Below are 22262 nucleotides of genomic sequence, written 5' to 3' on the forward strand. Positions count from 1 at the left end.
AATTTGTCTTAATTCTCTATATATTTTAGAGATGAGAGCTTTATCAGAGAGACTGGCTGTAAAAATTCTTTCCCAATTTTCTACCTTCCTTCTAATCTTAGTTGCATTGGCTTTCTTTGTGCAAAAACTTTTCAATTTAATGCAATCAAAATTATCCATTTTGCTTTTCATAATGTTCTCTGTCTCCTGTTTGGTCATGAATTCTTCTGTTCTCCATAGATCTGATAGGTAAACTATTCCTTGTTCTCCCAGTTTACTTATGGTATCAGCCTTTATATCTAAGTCATGAACCCATTTTGACTTTATTTTGGTATATGGTGTGAGATTTGGGTCTATGCCTAGTTTCTGCCATACTTTTTTTCCAGTTTTCCCAGCAGTTTTTTTCAAAGAGTGGGTTCTTATCCAGAAGCTGGGGTCTTTGGGTTTATCAAATAATAGATTACTATAGTCATTGACTACTGTGTCTTGCATATTTAACCTATTCCACTGATCCACCTCCCTATTTCTTAGCCAGTACCAAGCAGTTTTGATGATTGCTGCTTTATAATACAATTTAAGATCTGGAATTGCTAGGCCACCTTCCCTGCATTTCTTTTCATTAGTTCCTTTGATATTCTGGACCTTTTGTTTTTCCAAATGAATCTTGTTATTATTTTTTTCTAACTCTATAAAATAATTTTTGGGTAGTTTGATTGGTATGGCACTGAATAAGTAAATTAGCTTAGGTAGGATTGTCATTTTTTTATATATAGCTCAGGCCTACCCATGAGCAACTGATGTTTTTCCAATTATTTAGATCTGATTTTATTTGTGTGAAAAGTGTTTTGTAATTGTGTTCATAGAGTTCCTGGGTTTGTTTTGGGAGGTAGACTCCTAAATATTTTATAATGTCTACAGTAAGTTTAAATGGGATTTCTCTTTCTATCTCTTGCTGTTGGGCTTTGTTGGTAATATATAGAAATGCTGATGATTTATGTGGGTTTATTTTGTAGCCTGCAACTTTGCTAAAGTTGTTTATTATTTCAAGTAGTTTTTTTTATTCTCTACGATTCTCTAAGTATATCATCATATTATCTGCAAAGAGTGATAGCCTTGTTTCTTCTTTGCCTATTCTAATGCCCTCAATTTCTTTTTCTTCTCTTATTGCTAAAGCTAATTTCCAGTACAATATTGAATAACAGTGGTGATAATGGACATCCTTGTTTCACCCCTGATCTTATTGGAAATGCTTCTAGCCTGTCCCCATTACATATAATGCTTGCTGAAGGTTTTAGATAGATGCTATTTATTATTTTAAGGAAGACTCCATTTATACCTATGCTTTCTAGTGTTTTAAATAGGAATGGGTGTTGTATTTTATCAAAAGCCTTTTCTGCATCAATTGAGATTATCATGTGGTTTCCGTTGGTTTTGGTGTTGATATGCTCAAAGATGCTGATAGTTTTCCTAATATTGAACCAACCCTGCATTCCTGGTATAAATCCTATCTGGTCATACTGTATTATTGTCATGATAAGTTGCTGCAATCTACTTGCTAGTATTTTGTTTAAAATTTTTGCATCTATATTCATTAGAGAAATTGGTCTATAATTTTCTTTCTCTATTTTGACTCTTCCTGGTTTAGGTATCAACACCATATTTGTATCATAAAAAGAATTTGGTAAGACTCCTTCTTCACCTATTTTCCCAAATAGTCTATATAGCATTGGTATTAATTGTTCTTTAAATGTTTAATAGAATTTGCTTGTAAACCCATCTGGCCCTGGAGATTTTTTCTTAGGGAGTTCATCAATGGCTTGTTCAATTTCTTTTTCTGATATGGGGTTATTTAAGTCTTTTACTTCCTCTTAGGTTAATCTGGGCAACTTATATTTTTGTAAATATGTATCCATTTCACTAAGATTGTCAAATTTGTTGGCATATAGTTGGGCAAAATAATTCCTAATTATTGTTTTAATTTCCTCTTCCTTGGTGGTAGCTTCTCCTTTTCATTCTTGATACTAGTAATTTGGTTTTCTTCTTTCTTTTTTTAATTAAATTAACCAAAGGTTTATCTATTTTATTGGTTTTTTCATAAAACCAGCTCTTAGTTTTATTTATTAGTTCAATAGTTTTCTTAATTTCAATTTTATTAATTTTTCCTTTGGTTTTCAATATTTCTAATTTTGTTTAGTTGAGGATTTTTAATTGTTCTTTTTCTAGTTTTTTTAGTTGTATGCCCAATTCATTAATCTCCTCTTTTTCTATTTTATTTATGTAAGCATTTAGAGATATAAAACTTCCCCTAAGAACTGCTTTTGCATCCCATAGTTTTGGTATGTTGTCTCATTATTGTCATTCTCTTGAATGAAATTATTGATTGTTTCTATGATTTGTTGTTTGACCCAATCATTTTTTAGGATTAGATTATTTAGTTTCCTATTATTTTTTAGTCTATCTTTCCATGGCCCTTTATTATATATAATTTTTATTGTTCATGATCTGAAAAGGATGCATTTAATATTTCTGCCTTTCTGCATTGGATTGTGAGGTTTTTATGCCCTAGTACATGGTCAATTTTTGTGTATGTGCCATGTACTGCTGAGAAAAAAGTATATTCCTTTCTATCCCCATTCAGTTTTCTCCAGAGGTCTATCATACCTAACTTTTCTAATGTTCTATTCACCTCCTTAACTTCTTTCTTGTTTATTTTGTGGTTAGATTATCTAGTGCAGAGAGGGGAGGTTCAGGTCCCCACTAGTATAGTTTTGCTGTCTATTTCTTCCTGTAACTCCCTGAACTTCTCCTGTAAGAATTTGGATGCTATACCATTTGGTGCATATATGTTTAGTAATGATATTACTTCATTGTCTATGGTGCCTTTTAGCAGGATGTAGTTTCCTTCCTTATCTCTTTTGATTAGATCTATTTTTGCTTTTGCTTTGTCTGAGATCAGGATTGCTACCCCTGCTTTTTTTACTTCAGCTGAAGCATAATATATTCTGCTATAGCTTTTTACCTTTACCCTGTATGTGTCACTCTTTTTCAAAAGTGTTTCCTGTAAACAACATATTGGAGGATTATGGTTTTTAATCCATTCTGCAATCCATTTACCTTTTATGGGAGAGTTCATCCCATTCACATTCACAGTTATGATTACTATCTCTGTCTTTTTCTCCATCCTTTTCCCCATTTATGCTTTTCTTTCTCCTTTTTCCTTTCCCCCCTTCACTAGTGTTTTGCTTTTGACCACTGCCTCCTTCAGTCCCTCCTGCCTTTTATTATTCCCTTTCCCTTTTCTAGGTGCTCATCAATTAGATGAATGGCTGAATAAATTATGGTCTGTTGATGTATCGAAGTCATGAAATTTCATTACGCTTTAAGTCAACAAGTATTTAGTAAGTGCCTACTATGTGCTAAACACTATGCTAAATGCTGGGAATACAAAAGGTAACAACCAGACCTGCCTTCAGGGAACACTAACTCTAGTGCAGGAGACAACTTGCAAATACTAGGTACATATAACATAGAGCAGATAGAAGTAATCTAAGAGAGAAAGGGATTAACAGCTGAGAAAGAATCAAAAGATTTCCTATACATGATAGGATTTTAGCTAAGTCTTGAAGGAAGCCAGGGAAACCAAAAGACAATAGTAAGAGGAGTAAAGAATTCCAATCATGGAGGGCAGTCAGTGTAAAGGCATAGAAATAGGAGATGAAGGGTAATGTTTGAGGAACTGAAAGCAGACTAATGCAGCTGGATTATAGACTGCACTGAAGAATGTAAGGTGTAATATATCTGGAAAGATAGTATAATACAGTATACTCCTGATCTCAATCATAGGGAAATTTCCCAAAGTCTCTGGTATTGGTAAGCTGATTCAGACATGATCAAGGCACCAACTCCTTCACATGTCATGTTCTTTCTGGAGTCTCTCTCTCTCAGGACCTCTCCCTGAAGAGAAATTTACAGAAGATAACAAGTGTTTACACTATTCTGGCAATTTTGGAGTATTGTTAGAAAAAAAATTTAGTGCAAGTTTTTTTTAAAGTGACATTATTCCACTAAGTTCATTACAATACTTTGTAGTGCAAGAACTCACTAAAGAAGAATGCTTAAGCAACCCAGTAAATTCCATGTCTAACTCATAATCAAAGAACAAGAGTTGTATGTATGTGTGTTGTCCAGACAGGTTGTGTGTGTCTACTTGAGTCTGTCTAGATGTGGTTCAAAGTGGATAGATATCTCTAGAGTCTCCTCTTCTCTAAGAGAGATGTTGATTCCTATCAGAAACATGGCAGGAGATTGTAACCATGAGGCTAGTCGTTACACTCTTTTCAAAGATGGGTACCAGACTAGAACTACATCTATATTCTGCCCTAAATATTGTTAGTCTGAGGGAAATAATTTTTAGGTTCAAGCCACTCTCCTGATCACTATCCTTTCAACAAGGAAGAAGAAATTTTAAAGAAAAATCCAAACACCTGACTCCCTTCCCACCAAATGCCAGTTCTATAATGATACACACATAACAAATACCAAAGAAATCCATTCATCCAAACCAGTAGCAAACAGAAATCAGAGAACTTATACATGTTAGCATATACTAGACAATACATGGAATGAATGAGCAAAGAACAAGATATCTTAGCTCAACCAGGGGCCAGAATTCCAGATCTCAATCAAAGGGAAATTTCCCAAAGTCTCTAGTGTGATAAGCTAGGGATCCAGGTACACTAGAGGTACTAGCACCTTTAAATGTCATCTTCTTGGAATCTTTCTCTCTCTCCAAAGAAACTGGGAGAAAAGGAAGAGAATAAGCATGTATTAAGAATATACCATGTACCAGCCTTATGCTAAGCACTTTTACAAATATTATCTCATTTGACCTTCATTTAAACAACATTATGAGACAGATGCTTTATTTTTATCCCCATTTCACAAGAAACTGAGAAAGACAGAAATTGAGTGACTTGCCCAGGGTCATAGCTAATAAGTATCTAAGTTCATATTTGAACTCAAGTCTTCTTTATTCCAGGCCCAGCACTCAATCCACTGTGCCTAACTGGAACTACATGTACTCTAAAAGCTGGAAGCTTTTCTCTCAAGCTCTCACCAACTCTGTCCCTCTTACAAGCATGGAGAATGGAACATCTACTAATGATTTTCCACCAATATGGAGCATCTTATAAAAATGGATGAGTCCCAGGTATTCTGAAAGATCCAGCTTATAAAGAGCTTTGAATGTCAAACAGAAGAGTATATGTTGTATCCTGGAAGCAATAGGAGCCACAGGAGTTCATTAAGCAGGGTGGTAGCACATAGTCAGATCTATGTTTTAGAATCATCTCCTCAACAGCCCAGTAGAAAATTGAGGCAAGGAGGCCAGTTAGAAGTCTATTACAGTAAACCAAGTAGATATGCTTTGTGAAGTTCATAATTTTAAAATTATTTGGAAGAAAATTTTAATGAAAGGTTTTTAAGTGACAGTCTATTGAGGTTACTATAACACTTTGTAGTACAATAAAATAACTTAATAAAGAAGAATGCTTTAAGAGTCCAATAGAATCCATTTCTAACGCATAACCAGAAAACAAGATAATATGACTTATTAATGGCTATAAAAAATGTGGAATTCTCAGAAAAAAAATCATCCACAAACTCGTAGGAAAATTACCAATAAAGAAATGAGCTGAACACCTCCCTTTTAGCTATTCCAAAATAAATTTTTCTATGTAGAGAAAGGATTCAGATGCCTTCATACTGTTCCATGATTATGTCTCCACCTAAGCATCCTTACTACCAAAGCTTAGAATATAGTTTGTTCAGTCTCTGTCCTCTACTGATACTACTAACAGTGTTGCCAGTTAGTGCTAATTATGACGTGGACATCTGTCTAGTATGAAATAGAGGGTGACCCACTCTATCTTTCAAAGGTCACCGAATAGCAGTGAATTGGTAATGATTCTTGGTCACTCAACCTTAGCCAGAATTAAACTGGTGGCACAGAACTGAACAGATCACATTCTCATTAACATTAAGCTGAACCTTGCAAATCATATTTCCCATAAATTTTAAAACTTGGGCAAACAAGGCACCTCCTTCAAAGTGATATTTACATCACGTCTAGGTTGCTTTAAGTAATAAACTATCTAATAGTCATCATCTTAGAAAAATTTTAGGGGCTACCAAATTAGCAAAATTATTATGGTAATGTTATCTGGAGGTATATCATTTTAAGTCATGAGAGTGAGATAATAGCTTATATTTTATATGACTAGAATATCTTCATGAATGTCAAAATCTTATATTTTTTCACTCCCAAAGATAGCTGTGATTGCCATTATGCATGCCAGAGGGTGCTGTCAAGCAACATTAGCAAAGATCCTAGGCTTTAAAACTAGAAGGAACACTGGAAATGATCTAGTTTATTGCCTTCATTTTAAAGGCAGAAACAAGGCCCAGGGAAATTCATTGATTGGCCATGGTCATAGTGGCAATATGTTGATGAGCAAGAATTGGAAGCCAGGTCCTCTGACTTTAAATCCAGTGCTCTCTGCATTGTGAATAATTTTTATTCCATATAAATTTTCCTGTAACTGTACACTGAAGTAATATTTGACTAGAGTTTTCACAAAGTATATTTTGGCAAGAAAGGGATGCTATGGTGAAGTCTTATTCATCCATCGCCTCTCCGGATGATCCCCAACACAATGCATTTTCTTGATGAGGATGAGATACTGGTAAGCTAGACAACCTCAAACAATGCAATCTGTCAATAAGTACTACCTGTAAGCAATTAAATATGGCCTCCATCATGAATAGATCCCTGTGCTTAAAATGTTTATATTGTGACATACTAAAGAATTGCAAACAGTCCAAGGCATTAGCAGCTTGACAACCAGCATGAGTTTCCAGAATGTCAAATGTTGACATCTGAATCTGGGCTACTCCATCACAATGAACATTAACTGCTGCTAATTGGTTTTGGTGAATATTAACTACTGTTGCTTCACCTTCCAGTACTGGAGCTGTATTTAGTCACAGAATGTCAGGTATCAGGGACGCACCAATTATTTACAATTTAAAAATGATGCTAGCCAAATTACAGAACTTTATACATATGAACAAAAAAGTCCTTACTCATACCACAGGAATTTATGAGACCCATAGTTACATCTATTCTTGTGCCTTTACAACTCATACTTACCATAAGCCTCCATCTAACATCAGAATGCATTCTTAGGGCACTATGGAAGCTCAAAACCTATGCTCTTTTCTCTTTTTTTTTCCCTTTCTTACCAGTTCTTGACTTTGGGGAATGAATAAGTGAATAATCCACACTGTGAAAGAAATCAGAAACTCATCTAATAAAGGAACTTTGTATACAGCTTGAAAATACTGGTCCCTTGGGCAGTTAGGTGGAGCAGTAGATAGAGTACCGGCCCTGGATTCAGAAGGACGTGAGTTCCAAGCCAGCCTCAAACACATAACACTTACTAGTTGTGTGACCCTGGGCAAGTCACTTAACTCCACTGCCTAGCCAAAAGAAAAAAAGAAAAAGAAAAGAAAAGAAAATACCAGTCCCTACTTCAGCCTCTGGTGTCCGGATCTTATGAACAGATTAAGGCAAACTGGACTTTTTAAAGCTGATGAAGAGTGAGGAGATGCCTGGAGCTCAAGAGCTTCACTCACAGCTTTTGCTCCAGAGCACTGCAAACAGTCCAGAAGCCATCTAAACATTCTGAGTATCTCTTCCAGTTAAATGATGGACCAATTGACTCTTTTGGCAAGTGACAGACTCAAGTATGAGCATGGAGGGGACAGAGAGCATCCATCATATACCCACAGCTGCCACACAGTGGCCAAATAGCTGTTGATATCAAATTATTGTACTAGATATTATCTCTCCTCTGGAAATTTTTAACTTCTTGGAAAAGGAAAGTCCTGACCTCTAAAAAAAACCTTTTTCCTTGCACATAGGGATAAGAGAATCCCCTATAATATTAGAACACCCATATTGAACTTAGTCTTATGGTCTAAGAGAATAATGCTGCCAAAGGACATTGGCTAGAAAAACCACTGGACATAGTGAAGAAAAGAAATTATGTAAATCCAAGGTATCATTACATCAGACTCAAAACAATAACTTACAAACCTCTAAAATAAAGTAGGGCCGTTTTCCTTTGTCCAGAATCTTGTGTATCTTTTTTTTTTGAAAGGTGCAGTACATTTTAAGGCCTACCTGTTACACTCAGAATATCTACTTTATTAAACTGAAAAGGATCATTAAATGTTAGGTTGAGAAGGGACTACAGACCTACCTGCCTGCCTCATTTTACAGAAGAGGATTCTGAGGCCCATGGAAGTAAAGTAAATAAATTCATAGAAAATGTTGACAATTCCCCCCAATTTACCATATAGGACCTTTGATCTTGTTAATGAAGGTATATTTCCTCCAACAATACATAGGGCAGTCCATCCTGCCCAACCTGTGTTATTGTTGTCCATGTCCTCCCAGAAGTTCACTGGTAGGTAATATACTCAATGTGTCAGATGCCTTCCTTGCATTCTCTTGTCACCCCAAGGATACCAATGAAGCATGCTGGTATGTGACCACAATAATAATGGCTCACATTTACCTTATGGTCTACAAAGTGCTTTCTTTTTTTTTTTTAAGGAAATTGGGGTTAAGTGACTTGCCCAGGGTCTCACAGCTAGTAAGTGTCAAGTGTTTGGTCTGAGGTCAGATTTGAACTCAGGTCCTCCTGACTTCAGGGCCATGGCTGTATGCACTGTGCCACCTTGCTGCCCCCAAAGTTCTTTACAGTAACCTTGTGAGAGAGAATTTGTGTCTGTTATAAGTCACTAAGAATTGGAAAGGACCTCACAGAATTATCTAGCCCAATGGTTCTCAAAGTGTTTTACTCATGGCACAATATTATTCTTTGTCATGAGGAATTTTGGCATACTATGAAAGGGTCAGAAGACTTATACATGTACATATAAATTGGCATTCAGTCTTTGCTTGAAGACTTCTGGTGAGGAAGAACCCACTACCCCCCAACATAGCTCATGTTACTTTTGGATAGCTCTAATTGGAAGAAAGTGGTTTTCTTCTATCAAGCCAACATCTGATACTCTACAACTTTCATCCAGTAATCCTATGTAGTCATGCCTTCCAGGGCTAAGCAGACAACCTCTAAATATTTGAGCTTCTTTCTCATGTTGCCCTTAAGTCTTTTGTTCTCCAGATAAACCATGCCCTGTTCCTTAAATTAGTCTTCACATGCAATGATCACCAGTCTTCTCACCATCTTGGTCACCCTCTTCAGCATAGTTGTCCTTTTCCTAAAATGAGGTGTCCAGCACTGAACACAATATTCTAAATGTAGTCTGGCCCCAAGACAAAGAATAGAAGAATCATCACTTCCCTTGGTCTGGATCACCTGCAACCCAAGATATATTTTTGATTGTCATGTTCCACTGTTGTCTCCTTTAGAGCTTAGTCCATAAAAACCCAAGATATTTTTTACATGGATTGTTGTCTGTAATGGGAAATTCTATGTAGGCTGTTTTCTCATTAAAAAAAAAAATTTAAAGCCCTTAATCACATTCATAAGAGTCATGAAATGTGTTTGTACCAGTCCATTTTCTTTGTAGCCCCCATTCTTAGCACAGTTCCTATTATATAGTAGGCATTTAACAAATGCTTGATAAAGAAATTACAGAATGTTTGGTGCAAAATATTGTAGACAGATCGACTAAATATAAGCAGCCTACAACACTAAGGGGCAAAGCTAGGAAGAAGCAACCAGGTGTTTGCCTTTCAGCAGGATGACTGAACATACAGGAAAAAGAGAGAAAATGTAATGCTCACAAATACTCACAATTGTGCCTAATTAAAAAAAAATTATCCAAGTGAGTCATAACAGCCTAAATCTGGCTGCTTAGACAGGAAGCACAAGTATAAAACTGTTAAGTGCTTTATTTACACAGGTGCTCACCTAGAGCAGAAGCTCCTCCTCGTTCTCCTCCTCCTTGTCATCAATTCCTATGGAGCTACTTTGGTATGATAAAGAATGGTGCGGAGGGAGGGCCTAGGGTCATAATTTATAAGCATGCCAGGGCTCCATTCGTTTTTCAATGGCAAGAGGGAAAATCTTCTGTTCAAAAAAAGTAAAAGGGCCACACAGGCATGAAAACTTGGGTCCTGAGAAAGTAATATGAGGAATGACTAAATAGCCATTGCCAAAGTTACAATAAGAGGTTATTTCAGTAAGTCTTAGATTGAGAACTAGAAGGGACCTTAGAGTTCATCTAGTTTGACTTCCCCACCTTATAGAGAGTAAACTGAGACCCACAGAGGCAAAATTATTTATCCAAGGGAAATCACACAGGTAATAAGTAGCAATAGCTGGGTTTTGAACACAAATCCTCTGATGTCAAATCCAGTGCTGTTGCCACTACATTTAATTTCATTTCAACATAGCCTAAGACATCCTCAGATGAAAATAGAATTGTCAGCATGTGTGTGTGTTTGTGTGTGTATGTGTGTGTGTGTGTGTGTGTGTGTGTGTGTGTGTGTTCACTTTAACTGTAGTTAAATGAAGTTTGGAGGAAGGAAAGAAGAGAGAGAAAGATTATTACTTACTCAGAGATTTTTTATGTTAGTATTTATTCAAGATTATTTGAAAATAAAAGTTCATATGGACCCATATCAAAGTAGCCAGAATCAAGCCCAAGAGAAGCCCATTACCATCCTTCTTTCAGGAATAATTGTGTACCTTATATTTTTAGAGTGATTGTTAAGAATAAAATCCTCATTACAAAGGAGTGATTTTGTTTTTTCACTGAGTAAGGGATTTCCCTGGATAGTTCTCCCTAAATACTTCCCCCTCAAGCAAAATTGTGCCTCTAATTAATAGGTTTGAGGCTTATAGACCCATTATATTCTTCAGGAGATGAAAATCTTGGAATATCACAATTTCCAAAGAATCAAATTTTTAGAAAGAATAGCCAAAGGGCAATGGAGAGTCACATGTTGGGTGTTGCAGACTACAGTTTATTATCAATAATAAATTACACATAAGAAATGGTGAAGACATTATCAAAAAGATAAATGATGGGAAAAGTGGATGAACTGATTGTATAACCACAGCAAGGAAAATAGATGGGCAGGTTTTGGGGGGTTTTGTGTTTTGTTTTGTTTTTTGCCATATCCTTGTGACATTAAGAAACCTTGAAAACATATGCCCTTTGAGTTGGACAACATGAACAGGAGTTGCACAAGTTAAGAAGATACAGACACGTGAGTACACCCTTCAGTATTCTCATAGAGGCATTGAAGTATTGAATCATGGTTGCTTTTTTGGCACTATATCACACTCTTAACTCATTGAATTTTCAGTCTCCTAAAACCACCTGACCCTCCATCTATAACATGGGGATACTGATACCTTCTTCATGGGGCTGTAGCCAGGATCAAATGAGTTAATGAAGGTTTATAAAGTGTATTTTTTTAATTTTTGCTCTCCCCTAAATTGTGAAAGTCAGACTATTTACCCATCTCCAGTCCTGGGGTACCTCTTCTATTTCCTATGATTTTGTTTTCAACGATTATTATCAGTGACTCAACAATTACACCTACTAGTTAAGTACTCAAGGATATAGTTTTTCTGAGCCTACTTTGAATTAATTGAGGGCAGCCAAGTGCTCTTTTATCATTTCCTCACTTATCCTTCTTTTTGATTCCTTTTAATCATTATTCTATACTTCCTAATTCAAAGACAATCCCCGTGGTAGGGAAAATGGAAATACTCAATTTTAATTGAATAGCTCTGCCTTCTCTTAAAATCTTTTCTCTTCATTCCATCCATGTTGAGCAGTACTACTTAACATCTTCTCTTTAATCGGTCTCTTGCCACCTGCAAGTGGAAGATAGGTCAGAGGAAACCAAATGACAATTCTATCTTGTTGCCCATGTGTTTGCACCGAATGTCCTCCATGCCTAAAATGTGCTTCTCCTCATCTCCACCTTTCAGAATTCTTACCTTCCTCTAAGATCTGAGTCAGGTGTCACCTCTTTTATGAACCTTTCCTTAATATCCATAATCTCCCAGTCCATCTTCATCCAATTAGCTTGTATTTCATTATCTGTATGTATGTTGTAGCCCTCATTTGAATGAAAGTTCTGGAAGATGGGGACAACTTCCTTTTGTCTTTGTATCATCACTATCTAATATATAGTCTTATAGATACTGGGTATTTTAAATATTTAACCAAAATCACTTTAATAAACCAAGCTACCAAGTTATAGACAGAAAAGAAAAAGAACAGGTATAAAGAAGCATAATTGTCTCCTTTAGTGCCCTGCCATCTCTTTCTATTCTCAGTTTGTTTAAAGAGATCAACATAGCCATCATCAGTGCCATAATGAGAGCAGAGGAAAGTGGGCTTTGTTACAGGGTGTTGATATCTAGTGGAGCCAGGAAGTACACACTTCCTCCTCCTGCAACCTCCATCCCCAGCCCTCACCTCATATTCTGTAATGACATGCAACACAACCATTTATAATTATCACCTCTAGGATCCTCAGGTGTCCCCATGGTCCTTTTTCCCAAGGCCACTTTTGCTCTAAATCCCTCTTGAGGGCAAAAGTTATACTCTCAGGGAGACAGGCTGTCTCCTCCCAGAACAACTGTTCCTATATTCGTTTAATTTGTATTCCAGCTACACTGGCCTACTTGGGGTTCCTTCCACTCAGCACTCTATCTCCCAACTCCATGCTTTTCTCTGACTGTTTTCCATACCAGAAATGTTTTTCCTCCTCACCTTGACCTCCTACCTTCTCTTGCTTCCCTCATGATTTAGTTCAAACCCCACCTTCTGCAAGAGGCCTCTCCTGGTCTTCCCCAACCCCATTGCTAGTACTTTCCCTCTTAAATTACTTTCCATTTACATTGCACATATCTAATTAATTGTATGCTGTCTCTCCCAGTAGAATGTTCTTCTTGAGGACAGGTACCACTTCAGTGGCTGACATATAATAAGAGCTTAACAAATGCTTGTTGACTGACTACCCAAGAGCCAGTCAGCCTGAATGTGGCCTCCCTACATTTCCACCTTCATCACTCCACCCTAAAACTGAATTTACTGCATGATTATTTACAGGTTTTTATAGCTATTCCCCTAATAATTCTAATTAACTTTGCCTTCCTCTTCATTACGCTGGAAGTTTTTAAGGTTCCTGGTCTATTACTTCCTTTAGAATAGCTTGCAATAACTCTATTCCTGAAACAAAACCTTCTTGTGGTTTTCTTTTCTGAATCAATGCCTGCTCCCTGCAAGACCCTTTCAATTTTCTATTAACTGCCTTCCTTCTCTGCTTCTGAGATTTCCTCAAGTGACTCTTGGCTTCCTTTTTTTATATCCTGGAGGCATTGCCTTCAGATGTTTTCAATTAACCTGCTCTCTTGTCACCAAGTATAGGACTAAAGATAACGGTTTTTAAGAACCACCCTATTTTGAACCCCAATTTACTTGATTAAACTTAGTTAAAGCACTTCCAAAAAGAATCATAAATAGATTTCTTCACCTATCATGACCCAAAAGGTTCCCTCTACATCTAAGGGTCTATGATTCTATGACCAACCACATAATACGACTTTAGGATGAGAATGCAAAGCACCATTTTGTGGTTTTAAATACTTATTGTATTTTTATAATTACTGTGCCTTTGCCTTTATGACATATTTTTGGTCATAGCTGAGGCCAAATCTTTTATCAGGAACATAAAGGCTAATTATGATGTGTTCCCGGAACTTATTGTGGTGACAAGTGGAATTATTTATACTGAGGACTAATTAATTCAGTAGGTTTTTAGTACGTTGTTATGTGCTACTTGTATATGAGCGACAATGTGGATATTTCAGGAATAAAGAGCTGGATGGAGTCAGGACAACCTGGCTTCAAGTCCCATTTCTGATATATACCAGCTATAGGATATTGGTCAAATCATACCTCTCAGTATCCATAGAGACCTCCCTAAGATTATAAATTGCAAAGCAGTATTTTACATAGAGGCATCTTTACCACCAATGAAATAACAGATTTAGATCAAATGAAAAAAATAAATCTCATCTCCTCAAGAAGAATCTATATTTCTAGGGGGCCAGGAATGTTTCCTACTACTTCCTTTGTATCCCTCACAGCACCTAGCAATCCTTCCTAGAATCAAAGACTAAAGAGTAGACAGTACTTTGGGGATGTAGTCCACTTCAACTTGCTCATTTTACAATAAGCAACTTGGGGTTTAGAAAAATGAAGTGACTTGCCCAAGGTCACAGAGGCAACACACTGAAGGAGCTGGAATTTGAACTCAGATTGTCCAGATCTATGGGGAAGTCATTCCTTCCACTCCATATGATACTCCACATTTGACTCAGAATAGAAGTCCCAGCTCTTGCCATCCATTTGTCAGAGACAAAACAGGATGATTATTTGAGAGCAAAAACAAAACATGTGAGCAAATACAAAATCATACAGCAAAAATCCAAATCCCTCAGCACTAAGAGGAGGCAGAGTAAAAGAACCATCAGCATAAAGCGGGATGCATCTATTCAGTATCTACCCACATGGAAGCTAGAACAACTTGAAACAAGTTTGAAGGCTGTACTTGTTTTTCATACCGTCTGGGCTTCTGCAGAAGGTGGTATCTGTGCTTGTCCAAACCACACAGTAATGTAATGATAGTGTTTAGAAGAGAAAACCCTATAATTAAAATTGCAGTGGTGCTGGTGTTACAAACTCCTATTACATGACTATCTAAACAAGTTTCCTTCTGGACAAAAATTCTACGTAACGATAGATTTGTTTGCATCATAAAGATAAAGCTCTTCAATCCTAAGAGTTACATAATGAGCAAGAGGTTTATTGACTGGTTAAATGCATGCATAAATATCATATACATATATTATATATATGTATATTTCTCAACTGTAAATAGATGCTATTGTAATTAACAAGACAAAATTCATTTTAAAAGCAGTATTGAATTAATGGTAACTTTTAGTTACGTATTTTATCAACCAAAAGTTATTAATTGTACAAAAATTATCATGTGGATGTTCATGGTTTTTTTACCTTAAAAAGGGGAAATTTTAGTATTATAAGGTGGGCAACCCCAATATAACTCCTTCATTTTACAGATGAGAAAAGTAAGACACAAAGTGATTTGCTCATTACTGATTAGTCAAGATGAGAACTCATGGTTCCTCATTTTCAAACTAAAGTTCTTTCCTTTATACTATAACTATTCTGAGAATTTTCTTTTCCTATTTGTTATATCATAAAGTTTTGTGAAACCTAGCTAAAACTTCCCAGGATGACCTTCCAGGGCTCAGACACTTGGTGGGTTAGAATGTGTAAAGGCCTATATCTTTCAAAGTTATTGGATTTCTACATCCTTTGGTGCCCCTGAATATTCCTAGATGTCTAAGCTAAGTTTCAGATAAATAAAACTAAAATATTTCTGGAGCATCCCTTCAAATTGTTTATTGAAACTGTAAGTCATCCCAATGTAACAAAATATCTGCAGTTAGGTTTTAAAGGTATGGGATTCCTATAGGTGACAAAATGGATAGAGTGCTAGACCTGAAGTCAGGAAGAACTAAATTCAAATTTGACCTCAGACACTTACCAATAGTGCTACACTCTGGTCAAGTCACTTAACCTCTGTTTTGCCTCAGTTTCCCCAAATGAAAAATGGTGAGAATGACAGCACCTACCTTGTAGGATTGTTGTGAGGATCAAATGAGATAATATTTGTAAAGCACTTAACACAGTGCCTAACATATAATAGGAGCTAACATGGGCAAAGGGTAAAAACAAAGAAAATTAAGGTTTATCATGCATAGTAAAATACAAAATCCTTCAAGCACTGGGCCACCACATGGCTAGAAACAAACTCCAAAGCATATATACAGTTCCAGAACCAAGAATGGCAATTGTGAGCATGATTCCTGAGGTTATTGGGAGAGGGGAGAGAAGAGGGGGTCGGCAGATGGCCCCCAACATACATTCAAATCACTTTTTTGCATTTTTTTAGGTTATACATGTACAATCATGTTAAAAAATATTTCTACATTAGTCATATTATGAATCAGAACAAAAGGGGAAAACCATGAGAAAGAAAAAAACAAAAAAATAGTGAAAATAGTATGTTTTGATCTGTATTCAGACTCCGTAGTTCTTTCTCTGAATGTGTATAGCATTTTCCATCATGAGTGTTTTGGAATTGTCTTTAATCATTGTGTTGCTGAAAAAAGCTAAATCTAACATAGTTGATCATCATGCAATGCGGTTATGACTGTGTACAATGTTCTCCTGGTTCTACTCACTTCACTCAGCATCAGTTCATGTAAGGCTTTCCAGATTTTTCTGAAATCTACCTGTTCATCATTTCTTCTAGCACAATAGGATTCTGTTACATTCATATACCACAATGTGTTCAGTCTTTCCCCAATTGATAAACATCATCTCAGTTTCCAATTCTTTGCCACCATGAAAGAGCTGCTATAAATATTTTTGCACGTGTGGGTCCTTTTCCCTTTTTTATGATTTCTTTGGGATACAGACCTAGAAGTGGTATTTCTGGATCAAAGGGTACACACACAGTTTTATAGCCCTATGGGCTATGAATTCCAAATTGCTCTCCAGAATGGTTGGATCAGTTCACTACTCCACCAACAAAGCATTAATGTTCCAATTTTCCCATATCTTCTCCAACACTTATGATTTCCTTCTTCTGACATATTAGCCAATCTAATAGGTATGAGGCGATATCTCAGAGTTGTTTTAATTTTAATTTCTCTAATCAATAGTGATTTCAAGCAATTTTTCATATGACTACAGATAGCTTTAATTTCTTCATCTGAAAATTGCCTGTTCATATCCTTTGACTATTTATCATTTGGGGAATGACTTGTATTCTAATAAATTTGACTCAGTTCTCTATATATTTGAGAAATATAGCCTTTATCAAAAACACTGGCTGTAAAAAAAAAATTGTTTCCCAGCTTTCTACTTTCCTTCTAATCTTGGTTGCATTGGTTTTGTTTGTGTAAAACCTTTTTTTAATTTAATGTAATCAAAATTATCCATTTTGCATTTCATGATGTTCTCTAGTTCTTGTTTTGTCATAAATTCTTCCCTTCTCCATAGGTCTGCCCTCCTAAGTTGCTTATGGCATCACATTTTATGTCTAAATCACATACTCATTTTGACTATACCTTGGTATATCATGTGCAAAGTTGGTCTATGCCTAATTTCTGTAATACTATTATATTCCAGCTTTCCCAGCAATTTTTCTTCTTATACCAGAACCTGGAGTCTTTGGGTTTGTCAAACAGTAGATTTCTATAGGCATTTACTACTACTATATCTTACATACCTAACCTATTCCATTGATCCACCACTCTATTTCTTAGCCAGTTTTTATGATTGCCCCTTATAATATAGTTTTAGATCTGTTATGGCTAGGCCACTTTCCTTTGCATTTTTTAAAATTCCCTAAATATATTTAACCTTTTGTTCTTCCAGATGAATTTTGTAATTTTTTCCTACTTCTATAAAATAATTTTCAGGTATTTTGGTATGGCATTGAATAAGTAAATTAATTAGGTAGAATTTTCATTTTTATTGCATTAGTTCAACCTATGCGTGAGCAATTTATACTTTTCTAATTGTTTAAATGTGATTTTATTTGTGTGAAAAGTGTTTTGTAATTGTGTTCATATAATTCCTGGGTTTCTCTTTACAGGGAGAGTCTCAAATATTGTATGTTATCTACAGTTATTTTAAATGTAATTTCTCTTTCTATTTCTTGCTGCTGGGCTTTTTGGTAATATATAGAAATGCTGGTGATTTATGTGGGTTTATTTTATATCCTGCAACTTTGTCAAAGTTGTTCATTGTTTCAAGTAGTTTTTAACTGATTCTCTAGGATTCTCTAAATATACCATCATATCATGTGCAAAGAGTGATCGTTTGTTTCCTCCTTGCCTATTCTAATTCCTTCCATTTCTTTTTCTTCTCTTATTGCTAAAGCTAACATTTCTAGTATGTTATTAAATAATAGTGATGATAATGGATATCCTTGTTTCACCCCCGTCTTACTGGGAAAATGTCTAACTTATCCCCATTATGTGTAATGCTTGCTGATGGTTTTAGATAGATACTACTTATCTTTGTAAGGAAAATTCCATTTATTCCTATGTTCTCTAATGTTTTTAATAGGAATGGATGCTGTATTTTGTCAAAAGTTTTTCTGACATCTATTGAGATTTCTGTTACTTTTGTTATTGATATGTTCAGTTATGCTGATAGTTTCCCTAATATTGAAACTGCCCTGCATTCCTAGTATAAATACTACCTGGTCATAGTGTCTTATCCTCATGATAAATTGCTGTAATCTCTTTGCTAATATTTTCTTAAAATTTTTGCATCAATATTCATTAGGGAAATTGGTCTATAATTTTCTTTCTCTGTTTTGGTTTTCTCTGGTTTAGGCATTAGCACTATATCTGCATCATAAAAGAAATTTGATAGGACTCCTTCCTCACCTATTTTTCCAAATAGTTTATATAGTATGGGAATTAACTGTTCTTTAAATGTTTGGTAGAATACATTTGTAAACCCATCTGGCCCTGTTTTCTTAGGGGGTTCACTGATGGCTTGCTCAATTTCTTTTTTTTTAAATGGGGTTATCTCAGTATTTTATTTCCTCTTCTGTTAATTGGGAAATTTATATTTTTGTAAATATTCATCCATTTCACTTAGATTGTCAGATTTATTGTCATACAGTTGGGCAAAATAGTGCTGAATTATTGCTTTAATTTCCTCTTCATTGGTGATGAATTCATTCACTATTTTCATTTTTGACACTGGTAATTTGGTTTTCCTCTTCCTTTTTTTAAATTAAATAAGATTTATCCATTTCATTTTTTTTCATAAAACAAGTTCTTCATTTTATTTGTTAGTTCAATAGTTTTCTTAACTTCAATTTTTTAACTCTCCTTTGATTTTCAGAATTTCTTATTTGGTATTTAATTGAGGATTTTTAATTGGTTCTTTTTCTAGCTTTTTTAGTTGCATGCCCATTTCATTGATCTCCTCTTTTTCTGTTTTACTTATATAAGCATTTAGAGATATAATATTTCCCCTAAGAACTGCTTTTGCAGCATTGCATAGACTTTGGTATATTGTCTTATTATTGTCATTCTCTTTGATGAAATTATTGTTTCTATGATTTGTTGTTTGGCCCATTTGTTCTCTGGATTAGATTATTTAGTTTCCAATTAGTTTTTAGTCTATCTTTCCATAGCCCTTTATTACATGTAATTTTTATTGCATCATTATCTGAAAAGGATGCATTTAATATTTCTACCTTTCTGCATTGTATTGTGAGGTTTTATACCCTAATACATGTTCAATTTTTGTGTAGGTGCCATGTTCTGCTGAGAAAAAGGTATATTCCTTTCTATCCCCTTTTTATTTTCTCCAGGAATCTATCATATCTAACTTTTCTAAAATTCTATTCATCTCCTTAACTTCTTTCATGTTTATTTTGTGGTTAGATTTATCTAGTTTTGAAAAGAAGAGATCGAGGAGGGGGCCCCCCACTAGTATAGTTTTGCTATCTATTTCTTCTGGTAACTCACTTAACTTCTCCTGGTGCATATTGTTTCATTGTTTATGATACCTTTTAGCAAAATGTAGTTTTCTTCCTTATCTATTAGATCTACTTTTAATTAGATCTATCTTTTGCTTTTGCTCTGAGATCTAGATTACTACTGCTGCTTTTTTTTTACTTCAGCTGAAGCATTATATATATATATATATATATATATATATGTATATATATGTATATTTACCTTAACTCTGTGTGTATCTTTCTGCTTCAAATGTGTTTCTTGTAAACAACATATTGTAGTATTCTGGTTTTTGATCCACTTTGCTGTCTGTTTCCATTTTATGGGAAGGTTCATCCCATTCACATTCACACTTATGATTACTAACTGTTTATTTCCCTTCATCCTATTTTCCCTATTTATACTTTTCTCTCTCTTTTCACTCTGTCACTTCTCACCAGCTTTTGCTTCTGACCATTGCCTCCCTCAATCTGCCCTCCCTTCTATCAGACCACCCTTCCATTATTTTTTCTTCTTTCCCCTCCTACTTCCCTATAAGATAAGATAAATTTCTATACCAACTGATTGTGGATGTTATTCCTTCTTTGGGCCAAATCTGTTGAGAGTAAGATTCAAACAATGCTTACCCCCTCTCTTCTTTACCTCTACTACAACAGGTCTTTTGTACCTCTTCATGTGATATAACTTGCCCTATTCTGCCTCCCCCTTTCCTCTTCTCCCAGTACAATCCTTTTTTCTCCACCCCTTAGTTTGTTTTCTTTTATGTCATCCGGTCAAAATCAGCTCACACCCACACCCATTGTCTATGTATACTCCTTCTAACTGCCCTAATAAAAATATAATTCTCAAGAGTTACATCATCTCCCTGTATAGGGATGTAAACAGTTTAACCTTATTGAATAACATTTTTTTCTTTCCTGTTTACCTGTAAATGTAAATACATATAAATTCAATCTTCAAATACAAGACTCAAGATTGAATTTTCTATTCAACTCTGGTTTTTTTCATTAGGAAAGTTTGAATGTCCCCTATTTCATTGAATATCCATCTTTTCCCCTGAAAGATTATGCTTAATTTTGCTGGGTAAGAGATTCTTGGTTGTGATCCAAGCTCCTTTGCCTGTTGAAATATCATATTCAAAGCCCTCTGATTCTTTAATGTAGAAGCTTCTAAGTCTTGTGCAATCCTGACTGCGGTTCCTTAATATTTTAATTATTTCTTTCTGGCTGCTTGCAATATTTTCTCTTTGACCTGATAGTTCTGGAATTTGGCTATAATATTCCTTGGAGTTTTCATTTTGGGATCCCTTTAAAGAGGTGATCAGTGAATTCTTTCAATGAATATTTTACCCTCTGGTTCTAGGATCTCAGGAGAGTTTTCCTTGATAATTTCTTGAAAGATGCTGTCCAGGCTCTTTTTTTTTTATCATGGCTTTCAGGTAGTCTAATAATTATTAAATTATCTTTCCTGAGTCTATTTTCCAAGTCAGTTGTTTTTCCAATAAGGTAGTTTACATTTTCTTTTATTTTTTTCTGTTGATTTTGTTTGACTGATTCTTGATGTCTCATAGAGTCATTAGCTTCCACTTGCCCAATTCTAATTTTTAAGGGATTATTTTCTTCAGTAAGCTTTTGTTCTTCCTTATCCATTTGGTCAGTTCTGCTTTTTGAAGAGTTGTTTTCTTCAGTGGATTTTTTCCCCAATACAATACTAATTGTATTTCTTAAGGAATTGTTTTCTTCAGTCAGTTTTTGTCCTTCCTTTCCCTAACTGTTGGTTCTCTCTTGTATAACTCTCATTTCTTTTTTTTTCATTTTTCTTCTACCTCTCTTATTTGATTTTTTTAAATCCTTTTTCAGCTCTTCCATGAAGGCTTTTTGGACTTGAGACCAATTCATATTCCCCTTTGAGGTTTCATATGTTGGTATTTTGATGTTGTCCTCCTCTGAGTTTGTGTTTTTATCATCTTTCCTGTCACCATATTAGCTTTTCAGAGCTCTTTTCTGTTTCCTGTTCATTTTTATCCTTTTTTTTTTTTTGCTTTTAAAATTGAGCTCTGCTCCTGGAGCACAGGGAGGCACTGTCCCAAGATTCTTGCACTGGAGACCAGGGACCTAGTCACTGGCTTTCTATACCAAGGCCTTTGGGGCTTGCAACTTGCCCAGTGCACTGGGGTGGCCTGGCCTAGTCTCGTCTAGTGTGCTGGAGTTCTAGGGCTGGCAGTTTGCCTTCTGCCCTGTGGCTGGAAACCTCACAGCTGGCCTGTTGTGCCACTTGTCTGCTGAGCCAGGACCGAGGGGCCTCAGTTGCTGATCTATGCTGTGGCTCTTAGCCACTCCCACTGGCTTGCCCAGACACCATCTGCACTGTGCTGTACTCCCCTTTTACCTAAGCGAGACAGTCCTTTCTTGAAGTCCTTCTAAGTTATCTTAAGCTGGAAAATTGTTTCACTCCATGTTTTTATGGATTCTGTCATTCCAGAATCTGTTTAGAGGCTTGATTTAATGTAGTCCCCAAGGGAAATTAGGGAGAGCTTAGGCAACTTCCTGGTTTCTCTCTGCCATCTTGGTT

This window comes from Phascolarctos cinereus, unplaced genomic scaffold (assembly GCF_003287225.1).
Source record: "Phascolarctos cinereus isolate Bilbo 61053 unplaced genomic scaffold, phaCin_HiC Scaffold_726;HRSCAF=1367, whole genome shotgun sequence".
Taxonomy (NCBI): Eukaryota; Metazoa; Chordata; class Mammalia; order Diprotodontia; family Phascolarctidae; genus Phascolarctos; species Phascolarctos cinereus.